Genomic DNA, 12,943 nt, shown 5'->3' on the forward strand with positions numbered 1-12,943 from the left:
TTGGATATACTGAGAACCTTGGCACAGCTTCTGTCATTACTGGCTTGTTTCTTAACTCCCCAATGCATAATAAACCCATGAACTCCATTAAGTTTAATCGATATGCATGCAAGGATGTAAAGGCCTTCCCTTGGCCCTCTCCCTGCCTGGAAGAAGCAGCCAAAATGAGTGTGACGCCAAGTCCCGCACAAGTAATCAGCTACGTCATTTTTCATTTGAAAAGAAGTCCTCTCCAATAATAGAAATGCTGAGAAAGGTTATTCCAATAACAAATGACTTGGCAGGGTGATTTATGCTGGAAACAAATGTACCTTCAGATGGAATCCTCTTTAATTCCTAATAAATCTTGGGCTTAGTGGACAGGGCCTGACTCTGGGAATTCGGCAGTTGAATGACCTCAGTACTTTGAATTCACTTGGTTCATTTCTTGTGGACCAAACAGCTGTTGCCACAGTCCTCCCGGCAGGTATCTGTTTGGGGATTAGTAATGCTTCACATGATCATACATCACAAGCAATGGATGTGTAATTACATTAAGGATGTTTCATTCTTTGGACTCACTTGTCCCAAATCACTGATATTAGAACCACTCAATAATCATCTCTCATACACTGACTTCCTTTTCAAAATAACAGCATCTTAAACGAAATACAATGGCTTTTATCTCTTCAGAATGCTTCTGAAAGTGTCCTTTTTAGTTTGCCCTTAATGTGCCTGAGTAGGCTCATTCTTGAGTGAGACAGTCCTTTGGTGTCTACCTAAACATCTCTAGTATATAATTTGAAACCTAAGGAGCATTGAGGACCTGGAAATGCTGTGGGGCATAAGGGTGGGTTAGACTAGGGTAAGGAAGGAGAAAATCTCACAAAAACACTGGCTTGTTCTCAGCGGCATGGCAGGCCTTTTCTTAGTGCGTGTGATGGGCAGTATCGAATGGACTCTTCACAGTTCTGCTCAGCATCTGCCTTGATTCAGACCCTTCTTCACACAGGATTGCTTGCTCGCAGCTCCTTAGCAATCCCGTAGTCTTGGCAGCTTCCATAGCCTCTCGGTTTGCTGTAGCTATTCATCCCAGATCCTTGTTCTATGTCCCAAAGAGCTTCAAATTACAATTCTATAGATTCAAACTCTCAAGAATAGTCACACAGTTTCTGGATACTTCTTGTCCTTTTATTTCTTAGCGGGAGTGCTGGGGGGAAGGAACTGTGCCAGTCTTCTACTCTTGGGTCACTCAAGACATACTACAGCCTTGTGAACACTGTGTAGGTTTTTAGAAAACTATCATACGTTCAATCACCGGTTACAATCAGTTTAATGAATGATGCTTGATAGTGAATTTGTTAACTCTAAAAGCAACAGCTAAGGTCAGGACAAATTCTGTGTGCTTGACTGTTGGCTTTGTGTACTCATTCAGTGAGTACACTTATTGAGTGTACGCCGTGTCATTGATGTTGCATGGGACATTGGTGGCACCTGGATTAAGAAACAAGTGAGACCTTTGCTCCTTATTCCACTGGGAAAAGATGCAAGGTGACAAATGAACAGGGCATTTACAGAGTGTGACATTTCAAGGACAGCAATGGGACAAAGAAGCTGGGAGACTATACTTGGGTTAGGGAACAGAGGAGGAGCTTTTCAAGACAATGACATTGGGAATGAATCCTGAACCATGAGATGAAATTGTAATGAGGCAAAACAAACAAACAAACAAACAAAAAACAAATCAAAGTGCCACGGCAGGTTTCTGGAGTCTCTGAGATTACTAGGGATGAAACAAAGTGAAGTTGGGGAAAATTATAAAAGCAACACAGGGCCATAAGAGCTTGCACTGGCCTGCTGTGGACCAATGTTTATTGGAGCAAGTTGGACAGACAGGAAAGGGAGAAATGTCACTGTCCTTTTCAAATTGTTGGGAATGTAGAGTAGGCCAACTCTCCTCCTCCTTTTCTCCTTCCCTCCTCCCCTCCTTCTTTCTCTCTCTTCCTTCTCTCTATCCCTCACTATTTTTAAACTGGGATATATTAGTACTTGCTTGTGCTTTGATGGAAATGAAGCCAAGCTCTGAGGAGGGATGAGAATATAGGAGACAGACAGATCCCAAGAGGGTGATCTGGGAGAAGTGAGTTGCAGGGTTGGTGTGAAGATGTGACAGGAGGGTATAGGAGGCTGGGTTCTGATGTGAATAGGTGGGATCTTGAGGAAGTTCTTGTCAGTCATATGTGAGACATGATCATCTGCCAACAGAGGGTGATAAAGGAAGTTCATGGGCTTCCAGAGAGAAGGTATGCGGTTGTCTTTTGAGTGGATGGAAGGGAGAAAACATCCCAGGGAGCCATACAGTTGACACATGAGATTGGTGACTGTGGTTTACTTTGAGTTTATTATAATTTAGTACACATATTTAGAGAATCCACATAGTGGAGAATGATTGACAAAGGTCTTGGAGGCTTCAATATAAAAAAAAAAGGACTAAAATGAAATAATTCAGTAGTAAAGTATAATTAAAAGGCCTGGTCTGTGACATCTGAGGGTCTTGTCTACAAAGCTTGGCTCTTCTATCATTAGCTGTTAGCTCTGTGACCTTCAACACATCATAGTCTCCACTGAGTCTTCATTTGATTTTCATTTATGAGCAACATAAACTTTTCATGGCTTTTAAAAATAGGTTGTCATATCAGAGTCATAATGATACTTGCTACATTGTGGTGTGTGTGTGTGTGTGTGTGTGTGTATGTGTGTGTTACTCTTTAAAAAGTCAAAGAATTAGTACATGGAAAAATGCCAGATCTGTTCTGAGTAGCTCCAAGCTTTGGAAACAGCTTTCTTGTTGCTGAGGCCATTACAGCTTGGAGCAGGTCCTCCTGTAATGTGAAGGATTTTCCTGCTAATGTCATGCAGACTAGGCAAACGGTGGGAGGGAAGAAGAGAGGGAGGAAGAAAGGAAGATAGGAAGAAAAGAATAATGGAAAGTAGGAAAGAAGAAAGGAAGGAAGGAAGGAAGGAAGGCAGGCAGGCAGGCAGGAAGGAAGGAAGGAAGGAAGGAAGGAAGGAAGGAAGGAAGGAAGGAAGGGACCTCTAATGCAAGCCAGTAAATGTTTTTTCTGCAAACTAAAGAAAAAAGTCACAATTTTCATTTTTGTAAGGAGAAAATAATTCTGTACTTTTGAAACATGTGGACTTCTGATCTTTCCAGAAAATGATATAATCCAAGCCAAAGATCTGCAGCTTCGATTGCCTTTGCTACCTGCCAGGACATAGTAGAAGGCAGAGAAAGAGAGGAAATGGAGGATAGTAGGCTAGAAGTGGGAGTCAACTCTGGAGAATGACCCTGTGATCATGCCTAGATCATTTTATTCAGTGACCCACAGTCACTAAGCACTCTCTGAGTCTACTGACTTGCAAAAGACCTCAGGGTGGGTTTTGTTCATTTGTATTCATTTTTTTCTTCTTTCACACTACAAAGTAAAATTAGTTGTAACAAGAGTTGAGCTTGATCCAGTGTGGTGAAAATACTACCTTTGACCTTTGGACCATCTCTGAAAGAGGATTAGTTGTTGTGCTAGACTATCATGTCTCACAGAATCCATTCAGCTCTACTCTACCACCTACTGAGCTTTAGAGTTGCCAAACGCCCGAGGAAAATAAGTTGAGGGAGGAATAGCTTCATTTGGCTCATGGTTTTAGAGATGTTGTTTTTTTTGGTTTTTTTGTTTTTTTGTTTTTTTTTTTTTGGTTTTTTGAGACAGGGTTTCTCTGTGTTGCCCTGGCTGTCCTGGAACTCACTCTCTAGACCAGGCTGGCCTCGAACTCAGAAATCCGCCTGCCTCTGCCTCCCAAGTGCTGACAGTTGAGCTTGGCTGTACTGATGTGGGGTCTGTTGGGAGGCAAGATCCTCATGGTGGCAGCAGCTCTGATGAGAGCTATTCACAGCGTGGCAAACAGGAAGCAGGGGAAACTGAGAGGGAAGATCCTAGGACAAAAGAACATCCTGAAGACATGGCCCTAGTGAATTCCTTCCCCTACCTAGATCCTCTCCTAAAAAGTCCAGAACTTCCAAAATGCTAGCCCTACCTAGGAACCTAGTACTTAACGCATGAGCTGGTAAGGACTTCTCATGGAAACAACATGAGCCTGTGAAGGCGATTTCATAGCATCATCTCTTCAATGATTTCAGAAGGCATTCCAGGGAAGCTCTGTATTAATTTCCTAGTGCTACTTAGACCAAGTACTATACATTGAGTAGCCAAGTAGTACACACTGAGTAGCCAAGTAGTACACACTGAGAGCCTGGCCCAACTGGAGAATTAAGTGGTCACTCTGGTCCAAGTTCAAGGCTCTGTCTGGATTTGAAGGTACCAGGGAGGGTCATGTGGTCCAGGCTGCTCTCCTGGATGGAAGTATGCTTAGGCATCCCTTGGTTTAGGCATTCATCTCACCTAGCCATCACCTTAGATGTCTCCTCTTCATTTTCCCTCTATGTCAGTCTGGTTCTTCTGAGCCATGTTGCTTGTTCCTGTCAAGATCCTATTTCCAAATAAGATCAGATTTTGAGATAGCAGTGTGGAACTCCATACGTTGCTGTTATTGTTGCTGGGACAAACATTAAGTAAGTGCCCTAAGCACTTACATTTTTACTTCTTAGAAGAGGATCTGAAGAGTTGACCATGTGTGGAAAAGCCACAGATCTTTCTGCTTCTTATCACAGCCCTTGAATGACATACTGCAATTTAAATTTTGGTCCCATGTTGTTACAGGAGATTGATATTGAACATATGCCCAAGATTTTTTTGATGGAATAATTGTGATCATGTGAGGTGGCCATTCTTCAACATTCTTTATTAATGTTATTCATCCTGGCACCATGTGTGAGTAAAATCCTGATTTGTTCACTAAAGCCCAGGAGAGTAGAATTTTCCATGTAACTAGATGTTCAAACAACTGAGTTTGTGATCAAATTTTTATACACTCAGAACAGAGAAGGCCAGTTAGACAAGTGACCTGCCAGCATCTGGATGACACAGCATCCAAGGCTGTTAAGGCGGTTGAAGACTGACTATGACGCTTTCCAGGACTGAACTATCATTGCTCTGGAGGTGCTATCTACCAAAAGATTATATACTCACATACATGCATCCAAGGTATGGAATTACACACCGAGAAGCTAGATGTTTTAATTTCCTGGAGTGAGTATCTTCTCTGAGACTCACAGACCTGGTAACTTTGGCTTGATGATCCACAGGAAATGGAAAGAATCATTTTTTGGTTGGATATGAAATGACCCTGCGGACAGAGCCTGAGCCTAAACGGAAGACTGAGGATCAAATCCTAACTCCTTGATTATAAAGGCCTTTCCCCCTCTGAGCACAGCACCTAGCCATCTGTCTTTTTAATCTCTGCAAGGAAAACCCCAGCCTGATTCCAAAACTTCTCTCTCCATAATGGGAAATCTCTCTGTGTTTGATGAACCTAAGTGAAAAATGCAGTCTCATATCCATGTATTTATTAAATCTCTGGCTGCATAAAGGCCACACTCCAAACTAATGTTCAAAATAAATTGCTTCCATGATTGTATTGTTAGAATGCACATGTATGATTTCTTCTCTCTGCATTCTAAGATGACAATGTATCCCGGAGAGCATTAATGATATAAATTCAAACTACTGTGGCAATCAGCAACAGACAGATCAGAAAATTGTGGCCATTGGCCTAAAGACGTTTTTCCTCTTTGTGCTAGAAGAAGCAAGAGGCTTCCTCCAGGAGATCTGGCTTATCTTTTTCTCTTCCTCCACAGAGATTCTGGGGAGAAAAAAAAAATCAAAACACCACCCTCCCCCACCCTCACTCCTCTTCCTGCAAAGCATGATATTCCTCTGCTTTTACAGTTTGCTTTACTGCTCCTTTAAGATTGTACATCTTGTACCCCAGCTAACAAATGGTTCTCAGTTACTTTCCATCTTTGACACTCTACATTCTTATTAAAAATATTCAGGGGCATGACATCTGTGACCTGTCCTTTTCAGTGCTGATACTCACCACTAGGAGCAAAGCATTTCCATCCAGGAAATGGACCGGAAACGTCTTTAGTTTATGGGTGTGCATTTTTGTTAGTAGCGAAGTGGTCATAAACAATCTTATGTGGTCAGTACTTTTTAATCTAACAAATATAAAGTGTTCTGCTTAGCTATTACATGTCATTCTTCTGCTATTCCTAGAAATGAGAAATAGCTACTCTTCCCTTATATATGTGAGCAAAACTGTGTTTTGCTCAGTCTATGGGCAGTTAAGTGAAACTTGGACCCAGGTAGTGATGCCAAAACATGGAGCTTGACTACGTTGCCATGCCTTGGAGGCAATAGAAGGAGTAGTTGGTATTGCTGTCTTGGACCAAAAATTAGCCCTGCTGTTGCTATCTCCAGAGACCACTAGCAGGTTTCTATACCTCACTGTGGTGTTGTTATATCCTTATAAAGTAAAATAAAAGGAACCTGCTACACAGGGCTGAAAGAAGAGTTCAGTGAGATCATGCAAATAATATGTTTAAAACAGAATCTGTAGCATACACTTCATAGGTGTTTAGCTATGGTACCGTAAACACTATATACATTTACCTACGGTCCATTGCTCATTCTCTAGACTTAGCTTGCCCCGAAGTTTCCTCCTATTGGTAATGAAGAATTGCTTGACTATGTCAAGGGATCTATTTGATGAAGGAACCCAGTAGATTGACTCCATAAGCTCATTTGCTTTTCAAGGTCTCACATAAAAATTGCAGCAACGTTCTTGTTTAGGGCGAACTTTATCAAAGCTCATTTTCAGATATGTTAACTCTAATCACTTGTCTAAGCATCAGAGGGGCAGCGGGGATTGGATGGCAGAGATGTTGTCTAAGAACAAGGAAACCTGGCTGCCTGGATATATTCACTTCAACAGGTCTGCCTGACTTGCAACTCAGAGTTCTCATGGGCATATGGAAAGATCTAGGGGTTGTTTTAAGTTCTTCTGATTCCTGGAGTATAGGAAGTTATCTCTACATCTTTTCTGTTTTCCTTGGTCGCTATTTGCTTTAAACAAGTTACAAACTGGGACTACAGAAGAGGCACAATACAGGTGGGAATGTGGAAGCCAAAGGATGAGAATTCAAATGGACATTGGAAAATGACAGGTATGTCAAGGCTAAGGCAGACGAGGGGGAGAAAGACCAAGAGAAAGAAAAACCAGAGGAAGAAGAGCTGATTCAGGTAAAATCTGTGATCCAAACAAGGCAACAGTAGGTAGTGGATCAGACAGTGGGCTCTGATGTCTTACTTGAATTCACATTTGCCTCATTGAACTAAGATAATATGATACTGGTACATTTTATCATAATTTTAAAAATGCATATACAGACAAAAAATGAAAAAAATGTGTATTCCAATCTGCCTTAGATTGAATGCTCCTAATATATGTGTCATAAGGGGTTTCAAGAAGATGGATTGAAGCTGTGAGTAAAGGTGGTAGAAATCTATATTTCATAGAATTATTGAAAAGGCTGGAAATAGTGGTACATACCTGTAACTCTGGCTACTCAGGAGACTGAGGCAGGGAGATCTTAAATTTGAACCCAGCCTGGATAGTTTTTCACCATGTCTCAAAAATAAGCAAATAAACATTTGCAAAAATAAATGATCTCTGAAGGTTATTATAGCATAAAGGCAGCTTTCAGAGGAGTAAAAAGGTGATGCTTTTAGCAATGGACATTAAAAAATTGTTAAAGTTTCAATACTAAAATTTTAACATAGTGAAAAAATTTTGAATTATCTTTTTAAGGTTTAAAAGTTTAGTTCTCATATTTTACCTAACTTCTGATTAAATGTTTTTAATATAAACATGAAGCTACAAAATAACTAAACTAATATGGCAACGCAATACTTCTGTAATTTTGAGATGAAAAGTCCTTTCTAAATCTGATTTCAAGGACAGAAATAATGCAAAACATAGACAGTTTCGGCCACATGAAAGAAAAATAAAACATAAATATATGAAAGAATAAACATATTTTGTGGCAAACAATACATTTAGAAAACAAGAGAAAACATGAGAATTATATTTGAAGTGTGCTTATGAAATGGATTCCTTATATCCAGCAATGCCACTTGTGAGAAAACTCCAAAAAAAAAAAAATCTAAGTCACTATTTCAACAGATCTCTACAAATCCATGTTTATTTTAGTACTAACTACAATAACCAAGTTATGGAATCAGCCTCAGTACCTATCATAAGAAGAATGGATGAACTGTGATATCTATGTATCTATCACTTATATATGTATGTTTGTATATGTATGTATGTATGAATGTATGTGCCTATTATCTATCTACTATCTATATATGTATCTATGTATCTACTATTTATCTATCATCTGTCTGTCTTTCATCTATCTTTATCATCTATCTATATCTATCATCTATCTATCCATCCATCCATCTATCATCTTTCATTTGTCTATATATTTATCTAAGTGGATTTTGGGAATCTAAACTCAGTCTTCATTTTGTGTGTGTGTGTGTGTGTGTGTGTGTGTGTGTGTGTGTGACAAGAACTTCACCCACTGAACAAGTTGTGCAGTCCAGATGAATCATATTAATTCATATGCAAAAATGTCCACAAAGAAAGCACAGCAGACGAACTTTGTATAGATAGTAAGCGCCTTACAATTATCAGCATCTGTGTTGCTACTACTGACATATACCCTAGCCTTGGTGAGCAGTTTATTTAGGAGGCACTGCTAGATTTTTTTTCTAAGAATGATGGAGTTCAGTACATGACAGGTCAGTGGGAAGGCTAAGCACAGACAACTGGAGCTTGGTCCCAGTTGATAACTTGACTAGGCATCAAAGCTATTCCATGCACAGATGGAAGAAGATAGGATGCCAACCCGCCAAATTTCCATGTATCTTTGGCTGAGTGCTTTTCTGGGGACCAATACCTTCTGGGCAGCTTCAAATACCTTGAAGGGGAAAAAACAAACAAACAAACAAACAAACATACAAACAAACATACATCTCACAGGCATAGCTATAGGCGCTACAGCAGGCTGATTGTCAGTTATGAATGGTGAAGGGGTGCTGGGTACCAGGAGGACACTGACTGTAGGAGGTAAATGAGAGCAGAGGAAGTGAAGACTCAGTCCCAGGTGCATGTGGTTTGATTTAGTCTTAAACCAACAGGAAAGCAGTTCAGGTTGTGTAAGAAGACCAAGATTCAAGTGGGGCAGTGCAGGCATGGAGGATGCCTCTCTTTATGCCTGTCTATTTAGTTAGCATATCCTTCAAACTGAGACATTGACCACATGGTTGGGTCTTAGAGTTTCAGGCTTCAACTCTGGAAAGAAGGAATGGTGGGGTTAGACTTTAGGAATCATTCTCTTATACTGCTTTTAATTCTTGGAGATTAATTTTCTTCTCTGTCTTAATTGTTACCGAAGCCTTAGACCATAGCCTTTCTGGTTTGGATCAATGTCATTGGTTTATTATTATTATTATTATTATTATTATTATTATTATTATTATTATTGTCCATTTGGTCTCTAAGATTGATTTAACAAGCTTAAGGAGAAAATAAGTGATATGACTCATAGAAATGAAAATTTAAATTAGCCAGACTATCATGGTAAAGAGACACTGTAAAAATAATATTTAAAGTAAAAAGGTGGAGTCAGCATACAAAATCCCTTAAACATTTTGGCTTATTTTAATTGAACTAGAATTATATTCTTTCTGCCTCATCATATCCTCCTTCCAGCTCTTTCCCAATGCCCACTCAGACCCCTTCAGTGTCAAGTTGTAAGTCTTCTTTTCTTTGATTAGTATTGTTACACACACACACACACACACACACACACACACACACACACACATATTCTGGTGAGTCTGTTTTTGTTGTGTCTATATGGTTTCAGGGCTGATCATCATTAGACAACCAATAAAGGGGCTCATCCCTGGGACCAGCCAATAATTCTCCATCTCCCAGCGGTCAGCAGCTGCTTATCATTCTTTGTCTAGGAGTAGGGTTCCATAAATTTTTCCCACTTTTGTGTTTACATGTCTGATATAATCACAATTTGAACTAAATGTGTATGCTCATGAGAACTGAGCTACATTTCAGGGTCTTAATTTTCACACTGAAAAAAATCATCCGTTAGAAGGAGGAAGACAAGTCTTTAAAGAGATGAAACAAAACAAAATTCCCATAGACACAGAACAAAGCAAATGAAGAGAAGCACTGTTGAAATATGGGGTTTCTAGGACCCTGGAGAGGGCATGGAGGGATATAGGAAGCCAGCTAGAATTTCAGCAGCCCCTCAATCCAGAGTTAAGCAGAGTGACATTGTTCTATTATCCCACAGTTCCATTATTTGTGATGATTCTATCTATATCCTCAAAGCAAACACGGGCATGTTGCCAGCAGAAAATTTAATAAAATGCCTTTTTAGATGGGAATCAATGTAAGCCAAGGAGACAGATTTCTAATGACTTGGTTTGATGTAGGGGTAAACTTAGGTTATTCAAAGAAATGGTTAGAATATACATTCTATGCACTAGTGTTGTCCACAGTCAATCTTTTGATGTAACACATAGAAAGACTTCAAGGTAAAATTTTCGGGAAAAACCATGCAGTGATATTTGATGAATGCGTGTGGGTGCATGCGTGCATGGGCACATATGTGTGTGTGTGTGTGTGTGTGTGTGTGTGTGTGCATATGCGCGCATGTGTGTATGTCTAGGCAGTTAAGAGTGAGTTCATATTTTCTATCAGTCAACCAAACTGCACTGACATTCTGAGATCCTTTTAACAGGATGTAAGATGTCTAAGTATAAGATGATAGGATGGAAAGATGGCTCAGCAGTCAAGAGCTCCAAAACAAATTCTTCCAGAGAGCCCAGGATGGTTCCCAGCACCCACATGCAGGCTCACAATTCTCTGCACCTCTGCACCAGTTCCAGAGGATCTGATATACTCTTTTGTCTTCCAAAAGCACCAGATATTCACTTGGTGCACAGAAATATATTTAGGCAAAATATCCATACACATAATTTAAAAAAAAAAAGCCAAGGGAGGGAGACAGAATGTATCTATAGTCTGGGACAGAGGGAGGTCAAGATGGAACTTTTTAAAAACATGGTGTATAATATAAAAGGGTGGGGCTGACAGAGATTATCCAGAGAAAACATGGGTAAGGAGAAAGGGCAGGACCAATGCCAAAGGCTTTCTACAAACCAGAGCCTGAGTTCAGTTCACGGCACCTAAGTTGGACAGCTTACAATACCTGCAACTCCAGCTCCAGGGAACCTGACACTCTTTTCTAGCCTCCTGGGGCACTTTCAAACATGTGGTGTATGTGTACATACACACATATGCACACACACAAATTAAATGCATACACATATATATATGTATGTATATATATGTGTGTGTGTATATATATATATATGTATATATATATATACATATATATATATATAACATTTCTTTTATTGAATTTTTGTTTAAGTGCAGTATCCTTTTTTATTTTTCCTCTGAAATTTCATTCTGGAGAGTTTTTTTATTACATGCCATTTCTGCAGGAGGCACATTGAGCCACTGAGACCTTCTGAGTAAATACCACGTGTTTTAAAATATTTATCAATAATGAGGCTACTAGCTCACACATTCCATGAAAATACCAGTCTGGGAAGTCAAATCATGGTTTTAAAAAGATATCAAAAATTTCTTGCTATACAAATTTACATTACCCTAACCCTAACCCTAACCCTAACCCTAACCCTGATATATATGTGTGTGTGTGTGTGTGTGTGTGTGTGTCTGTCTGTATATATATATATATATATATATATATATATATATATATATATAATCTGAGAGACAAGAGATTGTGGTGCATACCTTTAATTTCAACACTTGGGAAGCAGAGGCTGGTGGACTCTGTGAGTTTGTGACAAGCTTGATCTTTAGAGTGAGTTCTAGGCCAGATAGGATTATATAGTGAGATCTTGCCTCAAAATAAAAAAACATTAGCTAAGTGGATAACTTGGATTGTGTTTCTCCAGGAAGTTTTCCATATAGTCCATTGGAATAACATTTTTAAAATATCTGGGGTCTGTAGAGAAGCCTCAGAAAGTCAGAGCACATATTGCTCTTGCAGAGAACTGGAATTCAATTCCCAGTACCTATATCAGGTGGCTCACAACTGCCTATAACAGTAGCCCTGGGGACATCATATGCTTTTGGCCTCCACACATCATTAAAAGTAATAAAAATAAACCTTTCAATAATCTCCATATTTATAATGTAGATTTACCTGCAATTCACCTTACTGATCACAGAGCCCTTAGTATTGCTATTATTTGAGAAATAACTACCTTGATGTTTTGTCCAAAAGAAAAAGCATTTGTAATATAAATGTGGATAGCAAGAAAATTTTGATATCTTTTTAAAACCATGATTTGACTTCCCAGACTGGTATTTTCATGGAATGTGTGAGCTAGTAGCCTCATTATTGATAAATATTTTAAAACACGTGGTATTTACTCAGAAGGTCTCAGTGGCTCAATGTGCCTCCTGCAGAAATGGCATGTAATAAAAAAACTCTCCAGAATGAAATTTCAGAGGAAAAATAAAAAGGATACTGCACTTAAACAAAAATTCAATAAAAGAAATGTTAGAAAGTCCCCAAAGTATCCAACAGAGTTATGGATTAATTGGTTGGCACGGTTCCTTTTCTAATTCCAAGCTGCCTTTTTTGTTAGTCGAATAAACAAAGCATCTAGAAAGAGCCCACATCAGCCAACAATGACAGTCCATTAGGGTCATAACTGATGATAATAATAATTCCCCAAGGCATTAACTAGGCCTACATACAAGCAGCCTTGGGCTACCAGGGATTGCATTAAGGAAAAAGGAAACA

The sequence above is a fragment of the Mastomys coucha genome, unplaced genomic scaffold (genome assembly GCF_008632895.1).
Source record: "Mastomys coucha isolate ucsf_1 unplaced genomic scaffold, UCSF_Mcou_1 pScaffold13, whole genome shotgun sequence".
In the NCBI taxonomy this organism is placed as follows: domain Eukaryota; kingdom Metazoa; phylum Chordata; class Mammalia; order Rodentia; family Muridae; genus Mastomys; species Mastomys coucha.